The 14,766-nt window shown below is 43.1% G+C and overlaps 1 protein-coding gene across 1 annotated transcript in view; it reads left to right on the top strand.

Moving 5' to 3' along the window:
• Positions 1 to 9,808: 9,808 nt before the first annotated feature.
• LOC124595059 (polypeptide N-acetylgalactosaminyltransferase 1-like) overlaps positions 9,809 to 14,766 on the top strand; it is a 323,552-nt gene continuing 318,594 nt past the window's right edge. Inside the window, exon 1 of the mRNA XM_047133626.1 lies at positions 9,809 to 10,055. The gene's annotated coding sequence lies outside the window, so the exon portion shown is untranslated. The remainder of the gene's footprint in view (positions 10,056 to 14,766) is intronic.

A 14,766-nucleotide genomic window follows, 5' to 3' on the forward strand; every position in this document is an offset into this window, starting at 1 on the left:
GTTCCGAAAGGATAGGCTAAACACGGTTGGCGGAGGCGTGTTTGATGCTGTCAGAAATAGTTTACTTTGTCTCGAAATTGAAGTAGATACTTCCTGTGGTTTAGTATGGCCAGAGGTCATTGTTGACAACCGGAATAAAACAATAATTGGATCCTTTTACCGACCTACCAATTCAGACGATAAAGTTGCTGAAAGGTTCAAAGAAAATTTGAGTTTGATTTCAAACACGTACCCGACTCATACGAGTATAGTTGGTGGTAACTTTAATTTACCCTCGATATGTTGGCGAAAATACATGTTCAATTCCGGAGGTACGCATAAAATATCATCCGAAATTGTGCTAAACGCATTCTCTGAAAATTATTTCGAGCATTTAGTTCATGAGCCCACGCGAATAGTAAACGGTTGTGAAAACACACTTGACATCTTAGCAACAAATAATCTTGAGTTGATAACGAGCATCAAAACCGACTCACGGATTACTGAACACAGGGTCGTCGTAGCGAGATTGAATATTGTAATCCCCAAATCCTCGAAAAATAAGCGAAAAATATATGTATTCAAAAAAAGCAGATAAAAAATCACTTGACGCCTTCCTGAGAGACAAACTCCACTCATTCCAAATCAATAATATACGAGTGTAGACAAGATGTGGCTTAAATTCAAAGAAATACGAGGGCTATCCACGAAGTACATTACGTTTTGGAATGAAAAATAAATAAAGTATTGGAAATTTTTTTTATTATATACAGATGAAAGCCACACTTAAATAATACTTTTCTACATAGTTGCCATTTAAATTACGGCACTTATCGTAGCGATGGACGAGCTTGGAAATTCCTTCGTCGTAAAATTCGGCCGCCTGCGCCTTCAACGACGTGGTTACCTCTTTTGGCACAGAAAAGGTGTGATTTTTGTGGATTTCCTGGAAAGAGGCCCTACAATAAACTCTCAGAGGTATTGCCAAACTCTGCACAACCTCAGAAGAGCAATACAAAACAAGCGCAGGGGAAAGTTGGGCTCAAAGATCTTGCTGATTCACGACAACGCCCGGGCCCACACGGCAAATGCCACTCGTGAAGTTCTCGAATCTTTGAAGTGGGAGTTGTTTCCTCATTCGCCGTAGAGTCCCGACCTGGCATCGAGCGACTTCTACTTATTCCCAGCAATGAAGAAGTGGTTGGCTATGCAGCGTTTTGATGACGACGCACAGCTTCAAGAAGAGGTAACCACGTGGTTCAAGGCGCAGGCGGCCGAATTTCACGACGAAGGAATTTCCAAGCTCGTCCACCGCTACGATAAGTGCCTTAATTTAAATGGCAACTACGTAGAAAAGTAGTATATAAGTGTGGCTTTCATCCGTATATACACTCCTGGAAATTGAAATAAGAACACCGTGAATTCATTGTCCCAGGAAGGGGAAACTTTATTGACACATTCCTGGGGTCAGATACATCACATGATCACACTGACAGAACCACAGGCACATAGACACAGGCAACAGAGCATGCACAATGTCGGCACTAGTACAGTGTATATCCACCTTTCGCAGCAATGCAGGCTGCTATTCTCCCATGGAGACGATCGTAGAGATGCTGGATGTAGTCCTGTGGAACGGCTTGCCATGCCATTTCCACCTGGCGCCTCAGTTGGACCAGCGTTCGTGCTGGACGTGCAGACCGCGTGAGACGACGCTTCATCCAGTCCCAAACATGCTCAATGGGGGACAGATCCGGAGATCTTGCTGGCCAGGGTAGTTGACTTACACCTTCTAGAGCACGTTGGGTGGCACGGGATACATGCGGACGTGCATTGTCCTGTTGGAACAGCAAGTTCCCTTGCCGGTCTAGGAATGGTAGAACGATGGGTTCGATGACGGTTTGGATGTACCGTGCACTATTCAGTGTCCCCTCGACGATCACTAGTGGTGTACGGCCAGTGTAGGAGATCGCTCCCCACACCATGATGCCGGGTGTTGGCCCTGTGTGCCTCGGTCGTATGCAGTCCTGATTGTGGCGCTCACCTGCACGGCGCCAAACACGCATACGACCATCATTGGCACCAAGGCAGAAGCGACTCTCATCGCTGAAGACGACACGTCTCCATTCGTCCCTCCATTCACGCCTGTCGCGACACCACTGGAGGCGGGCTGCACGATGTTGGGGCGTGAGCGGAAGACGGCCTAACGGTGTGCGGGACCATAGCCCAGCTTCATGGAGACGGTTGCGAATGGTCCTCGCCGATACCCCAGGAGCAACAGTGTCCCTAATTTGCTGGGAAGTGGCGGTGCGGTCCCCTACGGCACTGCGTAGGATCCTACGGTCTTGGCGTGCATCCGTGCGTCGCTGCGGTCCGGTCCCAGGTCGACGGGCGCGTGCACCTTCCGCCGGCCACTGGCGACAACATCGATGTACTGTGGAGACCTCACGCCCCACGTGTTGAGCAATTCGGCGGTACGTCCACCTGGCCTCCCGCATGCCCACTATACGCCCTCGCTCAAAGTCCGTCAACTGCACATACGGTTCACGTCCACGCTGTCGCGGCATGCTACCAGTGTTAAAGACTGCGATGGAGCTCCGTATGCCACGGCAAACTGGCTGACACTGACGGCGGCGGTGCACAAATGCTGCGCAGCTAGCGCCATTCGACGGCCAACACCGCGGTTCCTGGTGTGTCCGCTGTGCCGTGCGTGTGATCATTGCTTGTACAGCCCTCTCGCAGTGTCCGGAGCAAGTGTGGTGGGTCTGACACACCGGTGTCAATGAGTTCTTTTTTCCATTTCCAGGAGTGTAATAAAAAAAATTTCCAATACTTTATTTATTTTTAATTCCAAAACGTAATGTACTTTGTGGATAGCCCTCGTATTATTGGCAGCAATTGATAGATTTATACCAAATAAATTAGCCAACGACGGAGCTGATCCTCCTTGGTACACAAAACGGGTCACAACACTGTTGCAGAAACGACAAAACAAACATGCCAAATTGAAACAGACACAAAATCTCCAATATTGGCTATCTTTTACAGAAGCTCGAAATTTAGCGCGGACTTCAATGCGAGATGATTATAACAGTTTCCGAAACGAAATTTTGTTTCGAAAATCCAAAGAGATTCTGTTCGTATGTGAAATATGTTAGTGCCAGGACACCGTCAATGCTTTCTCTGAACGATAGCAGTGGAGATACTTTCGAAGACAGTGCTGCCAAAGCAGAGTTACTAAACGCAGCCTTCCGAAATGCCTTCACAAAAGAAGACGAAGTAAATATTTCAGAATTCGAATCAATAAAAGCTGTCAACATGAGTAACGTAGAAGCAGACATCATCAGGGTAGTGAAACGGCTTAATCACTTCATAAAAGCAACTCTTCTGGTCCAGACTGTATACCAGTTAGGTTTCTCTCAGAGTATGCTGGTGCAATAGCGCCATACTTAACAGTCATATACAACCGTTCGCTCGACGAAAGATCCGTACCCAAAGACCAGAAACTTGCACAGGTCACACCAATATTCAAGAAAGGTAGTAGGAGTAATCCACTAAACTACAGGGATATATTATTAACTTCGATAAGCAGCAGGATTTTGAAACATATATTGTGTTCGAACATTATGAATTACCTCTAAAAAAACGGTCTATTGACACAAAGTTACATGGATTTAAAAAACATCGTTCTTGTGAAACACAACTAGCTCTTTACTCAAACGAACTGTTGAGTGCTATCGACAAGGAATTTCAAATTGATTCCGTATTTCTGGACTTTCCACACAAGTGGTTTGTAGTGAAATTGCGCGCCTACGGAATATCGTTTCAGTTATGTGACGGGATTCGTGATTTCCTGTCAGACAAGTCACAGATCGTAGTAACTGACGGCAAGTCATCGAGTCAAACAAAAGTGATTTCTGGCGTCCCCCAAGGTAATGTTATAGGCCCTTTGCTGTTCCTTATCTATATAAACGATTTGGGAGACAATATGAGCAGCCGTCTTAGGTTGTTTGTAGATGACGCTGATGTTTATCGACTAGTAAACTCATCAGAAGATCAAAAGAAATTGAAAAATGATTTAGAAAAGATATCTGAATGGTGCGAAAAATGGCAATTGACCCTAAATAACGAAAAGTGTGAGGTCATGCACATGAGTGCTAAAACGAACCCGTTAAACTTCGGTTACACGATGAATCAGTCAAATCTACAGGCCTTAAATTCAATTAAATACCTAGGAATTACAAACACGAACAATCTAAATTGGAAGGAACACACAGAAAATGTTGTTGGGAAGGCTAACCAAAGACTGTGTTTTATTGGCTGGACACTTAAGAAATGTAACAGATCTACTAAGGAGACTGCCTACACTACGCTTGTCCGTCCTCTTTTAGAATACTGCTGCGAGGTGTGGGATCCTTACCAGGTAGGATTGGCGGAGTACATCGAAAAAGTTCAAAGAAAGGCAGCACGTTTTGTATTATCGCGAAATATGGGAGAGAGTGTCACAGAAATAATACAGGATTTGGGCTGGAAATCATTAAAAGAAAGGCGTTTTTCGTTGCGACGGAATCTTCTCACGAAATTCCAATCAGCAAATTTCTCCTCCGAATCTGAAAATATTTTGTTGACACCGACCTACATAGGGCGGAACGATCACCACGATAAAATAAGGGAAATCATAGCTCGTAAAGAAAGATATAGTTGTTCGTTCTTTCCACGCGCTATATGAGATTGGAATAATAGAGAATTGTGAAGGTGGTTCGATGAACCCTCTGCCAGGCACCTAAATGTGATTTGCAGAGTATCCAAGTAGATGTAGATGTTGAAAATCCGACGCTAAGAATAGAATGTTCAGAACTTGTGACAGAGGAAGAGCCGTGGAAATTTTTGTCAACTCTTTTGAATAGCACAGTAGGTCGACGCTGCCACCACCGTCAGTTCAAATTATCATTTGAGTACCGCATCTTTGCATGGGACAGTTATGTGGTTTGGTTTTCAATAATAAGTATGCGTTCTGTAAACTTTGTGTTGAGCTACCGTATTTTATCCTCAGTTATTTACTTAGACAGGGTGCTGTCCCAAAGGCCACAATGAATCCCAGTATCCTGTTTTATTGAACTGGAAAGCAATTATCTTCCTTAACAAAAGATAATTTGTGGAGTTGTTAAGTACATAATTGTTTAGTGAGCATAATTTTTGAAATACTCCACGTAATTTTCGTAAATGAAAAGTAACAGTTTCATCAAAGTACAGTTACTAAGAGAAGATTTAAAGTATTCAGTTCAAAGATTTTTCTTACTGAAATAATAGTTTTTACAGTTTCATGAGTTATGTAGTCGACTGTGTTTGCCATACGACTAAAGTGTTCGGCCTCGATCTGAGTCCACCGATAGATTATTTCCCTAGTCCCCATGCTAATAGTTGAGCCAGATTTAAATATCTTGTTAGTATAACAGAGATTAAGGATAAGTAACTGGCTACAAATAGTCAGTCTACAATAAATGCAGGTATCACATGTTCCACATGAGCGAAGTATACTAGAAAGTGAATGTTCCTTGAGAATGCAAATAATAATCAGTATAAAAAAAGAATTACTTCATATGTATTTCAGTTGCAGTAATTTCCTGTAATTAAACTGACAAGAAGAACTCTTCTCCAAGTCAGTAGTGCTCCAGCATTTAATAATCATTTACCTACAATTATCATTGTCTCCTACCGTAATGTACAGATAGTAAGTGTTACTGAGGGCCAGTTGTTGTCTAAACGCATTAATACTTCTCCTGTTTAGTTCAAGTCAAATCATTGGTACATTACTTGCTAAATTGTGCTACTACCCCGTATCTTACCAGCAAAACGGAAGTTCAGTGTCAAGTAAAGTCAACTCCAACAGTTAAATTTCTTTATGTACCATGCTAGTACTGGGTACAACTTTACCAGAAGAAGGCCACTGGTACCGTGACCGAAATGTTGGTGATAGTTATTTACAGTATGACGCGGCACCAACGCCCAGAAAAATTTCGTCTTAACTGAATTCAGCTTTGGAATCCTCTACACCTACGTAGGTTACTACGTTTCTTCGTTTTGTGAACTGCGCAGATTTCCTTTTTTTTTACATTTCTAAACATTTGAATTAAGTTCCCAATCTTTGTACCATTTGTGAAAGAAATTTCCGCCATTAGACTGTTAAATGTTCATTGTAACATTCCTAAATTGACAGCTGAAAGGTATCGAGACCTAATATTACTATTAATTTCACGCTTGCCATGAGCCCAAGCCCTTCCTAAAATTTAAGAAAGACAGAACTGGAAATTTTGAATATTAAGTTTTTTAAAGAATAAATGAACTATGTAATTTAGCAAGAATAATTGTTTACGAATGCATAGATTAGCCACTTCACTGCCCTTAACGAGAATCTCAGATCCAATTAACTTTTTAATGAAACATGGTTTCAAATGTCAATTTTTGAAAATATAATAAGCAAGGTACTAAATTAGCGTGCGATAATTAAAGTACAGGAGGCACAATGTTATCATTTATGAAACAATTTGTATTCACCGGACAACATTTGCAGAGTCCGCCAGAAAAATGTATACACATTTTGAGGAACGAAAAGTATTAGTTATGTGTTTATTTTACATTTAATAATTGACCACACATGTTGTACAACCTTCAGTTTAGCACACGGTTACTTTAAATGTTCACCGTTGGCGGCTATACACATAACAGAACGACCAGCGGTCGCCGCAAATGCGTCAGTCAATGTTACAGTGGAGATCATTGCACATGTCGCTCTAATCTGCTGGCGAAGTTCCTCCAGCGTACGTCGACAGACGTTATCTTTCAGTTCCCCACAAGTAAATGACCATAGGTGTTAGATCTCGCGACTGTGGAAGGAACTCAATGGGCCCTCTTCGGCCAATCCAATGCCCTGGAAAATTGTCATCCAGGGAAGCTACGGCTAGGTGGCAGTGTTGTAGCGCCCCAGCCTGTTAGTAGAAGACCTCTTCATCAGCTCGATAAAGCGCACGTATACCCGGCAAAACTGATGTGCGTAACATTTCCAGGTACACTTCTCCAGTGACAGTAGCGTCAAAGAAAAAGAGTCCTACTAAGCCCCTAGATGATAGTCCACACCACGCATGGACCCCTGGTAGATTGACGGATTTATCCACATAAACAAGCGGATTTTCGGGTGCCCAGTACACACTGCTATGCCGATTCACGGTTCTATTAAGTTTAAATTGCGTCTCGTCACTCCGCACTACCTTCGTCACAAGTTGTTCGTCATCAGTTACCATTTGCTGATACTATTCGCAGAATTGCATTCGGCGATCAGGATTGTCGTCATTAATCGCGTGCAGTAATCGTAGAATGTAAACATTCCACTTTGCAGCTTTCAGAATTCTTCGTACACTTGTACCGATAACCCCCACTTCACGTGAACATTGCGTAGCAGACTTCCGTGGAGAATTAACAAACGTTTCCAACACGAGAGCCGACGAAGCAGGACTTGTAGTTCTACGCTGTCTTCCTGATCTTCCTTTGTGAATATCACAAATCGTGGCGTGCAATTCAAACTTGTCGGTGATGCGTTTAATTGTTAGGCGGGTTCTGTTTCAGACTCTTTCGCTGAGCAAACGGTTGTATATTATCGTTAAGTATGGAGCTAATGCATCAGCATACTCTGACAGGAACCTAACTGATATGCAGTCTGGACCAGAAGACTTCCTTTTATTAAGTGATTTGAGTTGCTTCACTACTCCGAGGATATTTACTTCTACGTTAATCATGTTGGCACCTGCTCTCGATTCGAATTCTGGAATATTTACTTCGTATTCTTTTGTGAAGGCATTTCGTTAGGCTGTGTTTAGTAACTCTGCTTTGGCAGCACTGTTCTCTATAGTATCTCCATTGCTATCGCGCAAGGCATTGATTGTTTCTTGCCGCTAACATATTTCACATACGACCAGAATCTCTTTGGATTTTCTGTCAGGTTTCGGGACAAAGTTTCGTTGTGGAAACTGTTATAAGCATCTCGCATTGAGGACCGCGCTAAATTTCGAGCTTCTGTAAATGATTGCCAATCTCGGGGATTTTGCATATTTGTTTCGTTTGTTTCTGCAAGTGTTCTAACCCGTTTTGTGTACCAAGGAGGATCAGCTCCGTCGCTTGTCAATTTATTTGGTATAAATCTCTAAATTGCTGCCGATACTATTTCTTTGAATTCAAGCCACATCTGGTCTACACTTGTATTATTAATTTGAGAGGAGTGGAGATTGTCTCTCAGGAAGGCGTCAAGTGAATTTTTATATGCTTTTTAATAGGTATATTTTTCGCTTATTTTTGAGGATTTAGGGATTACAATATTCAATCTCGCTACGACAACCCTGTCTTGCGTATCTATGGTTCTGAGCCAATTTTTTTCGGAAATTAGGAAATTCTGCATCTAACTGACTGCTTTGAGCCACAGTTTTAGATGATGATGATGATGATGATCAGTGGTAGGTTTCCCGGGGTACGCTCCAGGATGCTCCCACTTCACCGTTTTCGTCTTCAGAGGGGAAGAAAGCTACATTTTGTGTAAGTTATAAGGCAGAAAAATCACACCTAGTGACATTATTAGCAAAGTAGGTAATGATATTAGATTCCTTCTACATCTGTGGCATTTGTAAATGATATATTGGTATTTCTTTTTGGTATTATGGCAGCCAATGTCAAAAGCTCAAATATCGACCTATGCTATATTACTGAAGTCGTTCCACATTTGGGTGTTAAGAACCACAGTCAGATTTTAAAAAATATTTCGAGATACTATTGCTTTCATTGTTATGCGGTAACGTCGTAATGTCGTTTGTTCACTTCCGTATTCAGTGTTGAAGACGTTAAGGCGAAGTGCAGGATTCTATTCGAGTTTCTGAGTTGAAATGAATCGTAAGATTATGCAGTATTTCTCATTCCCAGCGAATAAAAAGATTAAGTAGTTTCAGAGTGCTGATAAAAATGACAGAGGTGATGAAAGAAAGGAAAAGAGTGGAAACGAAATCGCTTGGCTTAAATTGTACCATTCTGTAAATAGTGTCGAGTACTATCTTCCTGTTGGACAATGGAACAGAAAGAAGATTTCGGTAAGAAGAGCGATTGGTTGTTAGTAAGAAACTGGGAAGCGAAAGTTGTAAGGAAATTGAGACACTGACAAAAAGAAGTAAACAGTGGCCATCAATTTCTGTGTCATGCTTTGGAGAAAAGAAAGAGGTCTCTCTTTTAATCTCAATTCTAGATATTATACATAAACATGAATTATTTGTTTGTTTTAAAGTGTTCATTAAAAATATATTGTAATTTCTTGCTGTAGTAATATGTAAACGCTAGGCGTTAGCCGTAGGTCACTCAGAGTTCTTCAACTTTTTTCCAAAAAATCGGCACTGATGATGAAACCCAAATCGCGCAGTCGAGAGGCATGTTCACCAGCAACTATGGAGAAACGTATGCTATATTCATTACTGTACATATTATGCTCGGTTCGTTGCGGTAAGCCTGCTAGAATTGCGAATATCCTTTGGCCTCGAGTAATGGAAGCCAAAGAAATGAAGAACGTACTTTCTAGGTGTTGCCTGTTAAACCGAAACGCACTTAGTAGAGATCAGAGTTGTAGTTTCATAGATAACGGCCGACTATTAAACACGCCTGTAGCAATTTGCCGTGCGGCGCTAATTGCCCCGCGGCAATTTCGCTTTCCATCGCCAGAGCCCGCCACCGGCACCTTCTCGCGTCTCCGCAGACCAAGGTCTCTGGCGGCGAGCTGCGCATGCGCAGATGACGTGCGCGGAGCAGAGGCGCACGGCGCGTTCGCACGTGAGCGGCCGCCGTGGTCAACCGCGAGCAGGTAGACTCGCTCCGCCGTGTTTACCGACGTCGGAACATTGTTTTTCTCGCCCGTACTGCAGCAAGAAGCGAGCACACCCTTGGGCAGCAACTGTCTGCGGATGATTCCTACGTGTGTGTGCTCGTCCGTCCGTGGACACAGAGGCGTCACCGGAGAAGAAAGGCGGCGTTAGGTGTCCGTAGGCCGACTAACGGTGAGTGTGGGCGTCCCACGCCTTTCTTTGTTTTCGCTTTCCGCCGGCGTTCCGGGCGGCTACGTCCAGCTCTTCTTCTGCCGGATGTCTGGAATGGATCACTGACCTGGCTGGAGCCAACCGCTCTTAAAACTCCGGTACCTTCGCTGTCACCTGTATACATATGACGTCTCATACCGTAGTAATTAAAAGTTCGCCAAGTGTTTTTATTTCCAATTTGGAGGTAAGAATTTCAATAGCGGCAAATCGTCCTATTTAATAAGCGATACAAGTCAAGGTAACAAAATGTAAATGTGTCAAGAGCTGCAGCAAACCATTGTGGGCAATATTTTGCTCCAGCTGTATATCAACAGGTGGCGGTGATGTTTACAAGCTGTCATAACGTTTATTCAAGCGCACGTGCCATGCGCCACGAAGTAAAATCATAAACAAATCCCTTTTTTATAGTCCTGGTAAGCATTATCTTTAGCATCTGGCATCTTTCACACGTAAATGAAATTTGTTGATATTTGCCGCTGTCTCTTACTGTCCTGCCTACGTTTACTGTCGCTACATACGTACGAGGGTTATTCCAAAAGTAAGGTCCGGTTATAAAAAAAAAAAAAACTAAAATTTTTTTTCAAAACAATTGTTTTATTTACATTCCTTACATCTTTATCTATTTTTCTACATAACTTCCATACTTATTTAAACATTTGTCACATCGTTCAACAAGCTTTTGAATGCCCATGTTATAGAAATCGGCCGCCTGTGACGATAACCAGTCCTTAACTGCTTCTTTCACTTCATCATCTGTGTCGAAGCGCTTGCCGCCGAGAAACTCCTTTAAGTAACGGAACAGGTGGAAATCACTTGGCGCCAGGTCCGGATTGTAAGGAGGATGGTCCATCTGTTCCCATCCAAATTTCTTGATCAGAGCTTGCGTTTCATTTGCAGTGTGGGGTCTGGCATTGTCATGCAACAACAAGATTCCAGACGACAAAAGACCACGTCGCTTATTCTGGATTGCACGTCGAAGTTTAGTCAGGGTAGCGCAGTAGGCGGCTTTATTAATCGTTGTTCCTCTCTCCATAAAGTCGACTAACAATACTCCACGTCTATCCCAGAACACAGTCGCCATAACCTTACGTGTTGAGATTGTCTGCTTTGCCTTGACCTTGACTGGCGATGACGTGTGACGCCATTGCATTGACTGACGTTTAGACTCTGGAGTGATGTGAGAAACCCATGTCTCATCCCCTGTGACAACATTGTCTAAAAGATTGTCACCTTCCTTATGATATCGCTCCAAAAAATCAAGAGCAAAAGCCATTCTTTTCATTCGTTGGGGCTCAGTAAGCAGCCTGGGAACCCAACGGGCACACAATTTGTGAAACTTCAAATGTTCAGACACAATTCTGTACAAAGTTGTTCTACTCACATTCGGAAAATGCATGTCTACGTCTGTAATAGTGAATCGGCGATCTTCACGAATTTTTTTGTCAACCGCATTGACCAAATCGTCTGAAATCACTGATGGTCGCCCACACCGTGGTTCATCGTGCACATTATCCCGTCCTTCATTAAAAGCTCGCACCCACTTGCGCACTTTACTGTCGCTCATTATGTTAGGACCGTACACTTCAGTAATCTGCCGATGGATTTCCGCCGCTGAATTGTTTCTTGCAGACAAAAACCGTATCACTGCCCTTACTTCACAATCGGCGGGCTGATCGATTGTCTTAAACATTGTAAAGTGACACTGTGAACAACACTCAGCAACAGTAACAAAGCGAATGGCGGCGTTTGACGCGCAAGGCTTGCCGGGAGTCGGCGCGCATGCGTGTTTTGTCATTGGCGCCAAATTTCAATAGTTACGGCGAATCGGACCTTACTTTTGGAATAACCCTCGTAAATTCAATTGTATTTCTTGATCTTAAGGCGTGAGATACCATAGTCGAACTCAGTTTCATTCGCCTGCCTACAAAAACCTCGTAATCTTTCTCTTGGAAACATCATTTCGGTCATTTGTATTATCGAACAGAGCTGGTTTTCTGATCTGAACTGCCGAAGAGGGACATATTTCTGAAAGTGTGACTTAGTTTCTAAGAACTACGCAAATGACTCAATGGTAAAAGGATATTCTCGTGTCCTGGATAAAACAGGTGCGTTTTTCGGCGCTGTCAACGCTACAAGGACGTTCACTATAAGACCTCTATTACAGCAATTGTGTTCTGTGGAAAACGGCATATAGATAGGTACCTCTAGTTCATACCAGTGAAGCTTCTATTTTCATATATTTTTTAGAAAAGATCATTGGTAACTTTTAACACCAGTTCCACTAAGCAGGGTGAAATATGAGGGACAGGAGAGGAAACGAGAGAGCGATAAAGCGAGAACAGTTATTACACATTAAGAAATGTCACCTTACTATGTTTTGGAGTCCTGGCACGAAGACATTTCCACATCGAGAGGGCACACCTAATACTACTGTACGATTCCCACCGCGACACTGCAGATTTTTAAATTTATTGTTCTCTTTGCACGACACTACACAGCACTGGGAGTTGAAACCAAACTGCTGATTTTCTCATTTGTTCCGCGTTGTAAGCCCCTGCCGCGTTGAAGGATGGTTCAGGAATCTCACACACTGTGCGGCCACAATGTCTTTTCCCTCCCCTTATGACTATCAAGATTGGGGAAAACCGAAAGAAGCGAATCAAAACGGTTCGGATTTGGTGCTAAAGGACGATGTTCAAAATTAGATGAACAAGTAAGATAAGAAGGCGTTCGATACAGTTCCCCACAGTCGTTTAATGAACAAAGTAGAGCATATGGACTATCAGACCATTGTGTGATTGTATTGAAGAGTTCCTAGATAACAGAACGCAGCATGTCAATCTCAATGGAGAGAAGTCTTCCGAAGTAAGAGTGATTCCAGGTGTACCGGAGGGGAGTGTCGTAGGACCGTTGCTATTCACAATATACAGGGTGTTACAAAAAGGTACGGCCAAACTTTCAAGAAACTTTCGTCACACACAGATACAGAAAAGATGTTATGTGGACATGTGTCCGGAAACGCTTAATTTCCATGTTAGAGCTCATTTTAGTTTCGTCAGTATGTACTGTACTTCCTCGATTCACCGCCAGTTGGCCCAATTGAAGGAAGGTAATGTTGATTTCGGTGCTTGTGTTGACATGGGACTCATTGCTCTACAGTACTAGCATCAAGCACATCGGTACGTAGCATCAACAGGTTAGTGTTCATCACGAACGTGGTTTTGCAGTCAGTGCAATGTTTACAAATGCGGAGTTGGCAGATGCCCATTTGATGTATGGATTAGCACGGGGCAATAGCCGTGGCGCGGTACGTTTGTATCGAGACAGATTTCCAGGACGAAGGTGTCCCGACAGGAAGACGTTCGAAGCAATTGATCGGCGTCTTAGGGAGCACGGAACATTCCAGCCTATGACTCGCGATTGGGGAAGACCTAGAACGACGAGCACACCTGCAATGGACGAGGCAATTCTTCGTGCAGTTGACGATAACCCTAATGTCAGCGTCAGAGAAGTTGCTGCTGTACAAGGCAACGTTGACCACGTCACTGTATGGAAAGTGCTACGGGAGAACCAGTTGTTTCCGTACCGTGTACAGCGTGTGCAGGCACTATCAGCAGCTGATTGGCCACCACGGGTACCCTTCTGCGAATGGTTCATCCAACAATGTGTCAATCCTCATTTCAGTGCAAATGTTCTCTTTACGGATGAGGCTTCATTTCAACGTGATCAAATTGTAAATTTTCACAATCAACATGTGTGGGCTGACGAGAATCCGCACGCAATTGTGCAATCACGTCATCAACATAGATTTTCTGTGAACGTTTGGGCAGGCATTGTTGGTGATGTCTTGATTGGGCTCATGTTCTTCCACCTACGCTCAATGGAGCACGTTATCATGATTTCATAGAACATGTGCCTTTACAAGTACGACACAACATGTGGTTCATGCACGATGGAGCTCCTGCACATTTCAGTCGAAGTGTTCGTACGCTTCTCAACAACAGATTCGGTGACCGATGGATTGGTAGAGGCGGACCAATTCCATGGGCTCCATGCTCTCCTGACCTCAACCCTCTTAACTTTCATTTATGGGGGCATTTGAAAGCTCTTGTCTACGCAACCCCGGTACCAAATGTAGAGACTCTTCGTGCTCGTATTGTGGACGGCTGTGATACAATACGCCATTCTCCAGGGCTGCATCAGCGCATCAGGGATTCCATGCGACGGAGGGTGGATGCATGTATCCTCGCTAACGGAGGACATTTTGAACATTTCCTGTAACAAAGTGTTTGAAGTCACGCTGGTACGTTCTGTTGCTGTGTGTTTCCATTCCATGATTAATGTGATTTGAAGAGAAGTAATAAAATGAGCTCTACCATGGAAAGTAAGCGTTTCCGGACACATGTCTACATAACATCTTTTCTGTATTTGTGTGTGATCGGAGAAGAGTGTGTAATTTTTAATATTTTCTTTATATTAAGAAGGAGCTAATAAGATCTACTTCGTGTTTCTGTCCTCTCCCAGATTTCCTACCATTCTCTATCAATGAAATGCTTTGTTTCCTTCGATATCGTTCCACTGTGTAGAAATTACGGCGATGTCATTGTAATGTCCATAGGAGAAGCGATTCAAACAAGTTGTCCTGTCTAGCTCAGTGGAAAATGAATCTAAA

The sequence above is a fragment of the Schistocerca americana genome, chromosome 2 (assembly GCF_021461395.2).
Source record: "Schistocerca americana isolate TAMUIC-IGC-003095 chromosome 2, iqSchAmer2.1, whole genome shotgun sequence".
Classification (NCBI taxonomy): domain Eukaryota; kingdom Metazoa; phylum Arthropoda; class Insecta; order Orthoptera; family Acrididae; genus Schistocerca; species Schistocerca americana.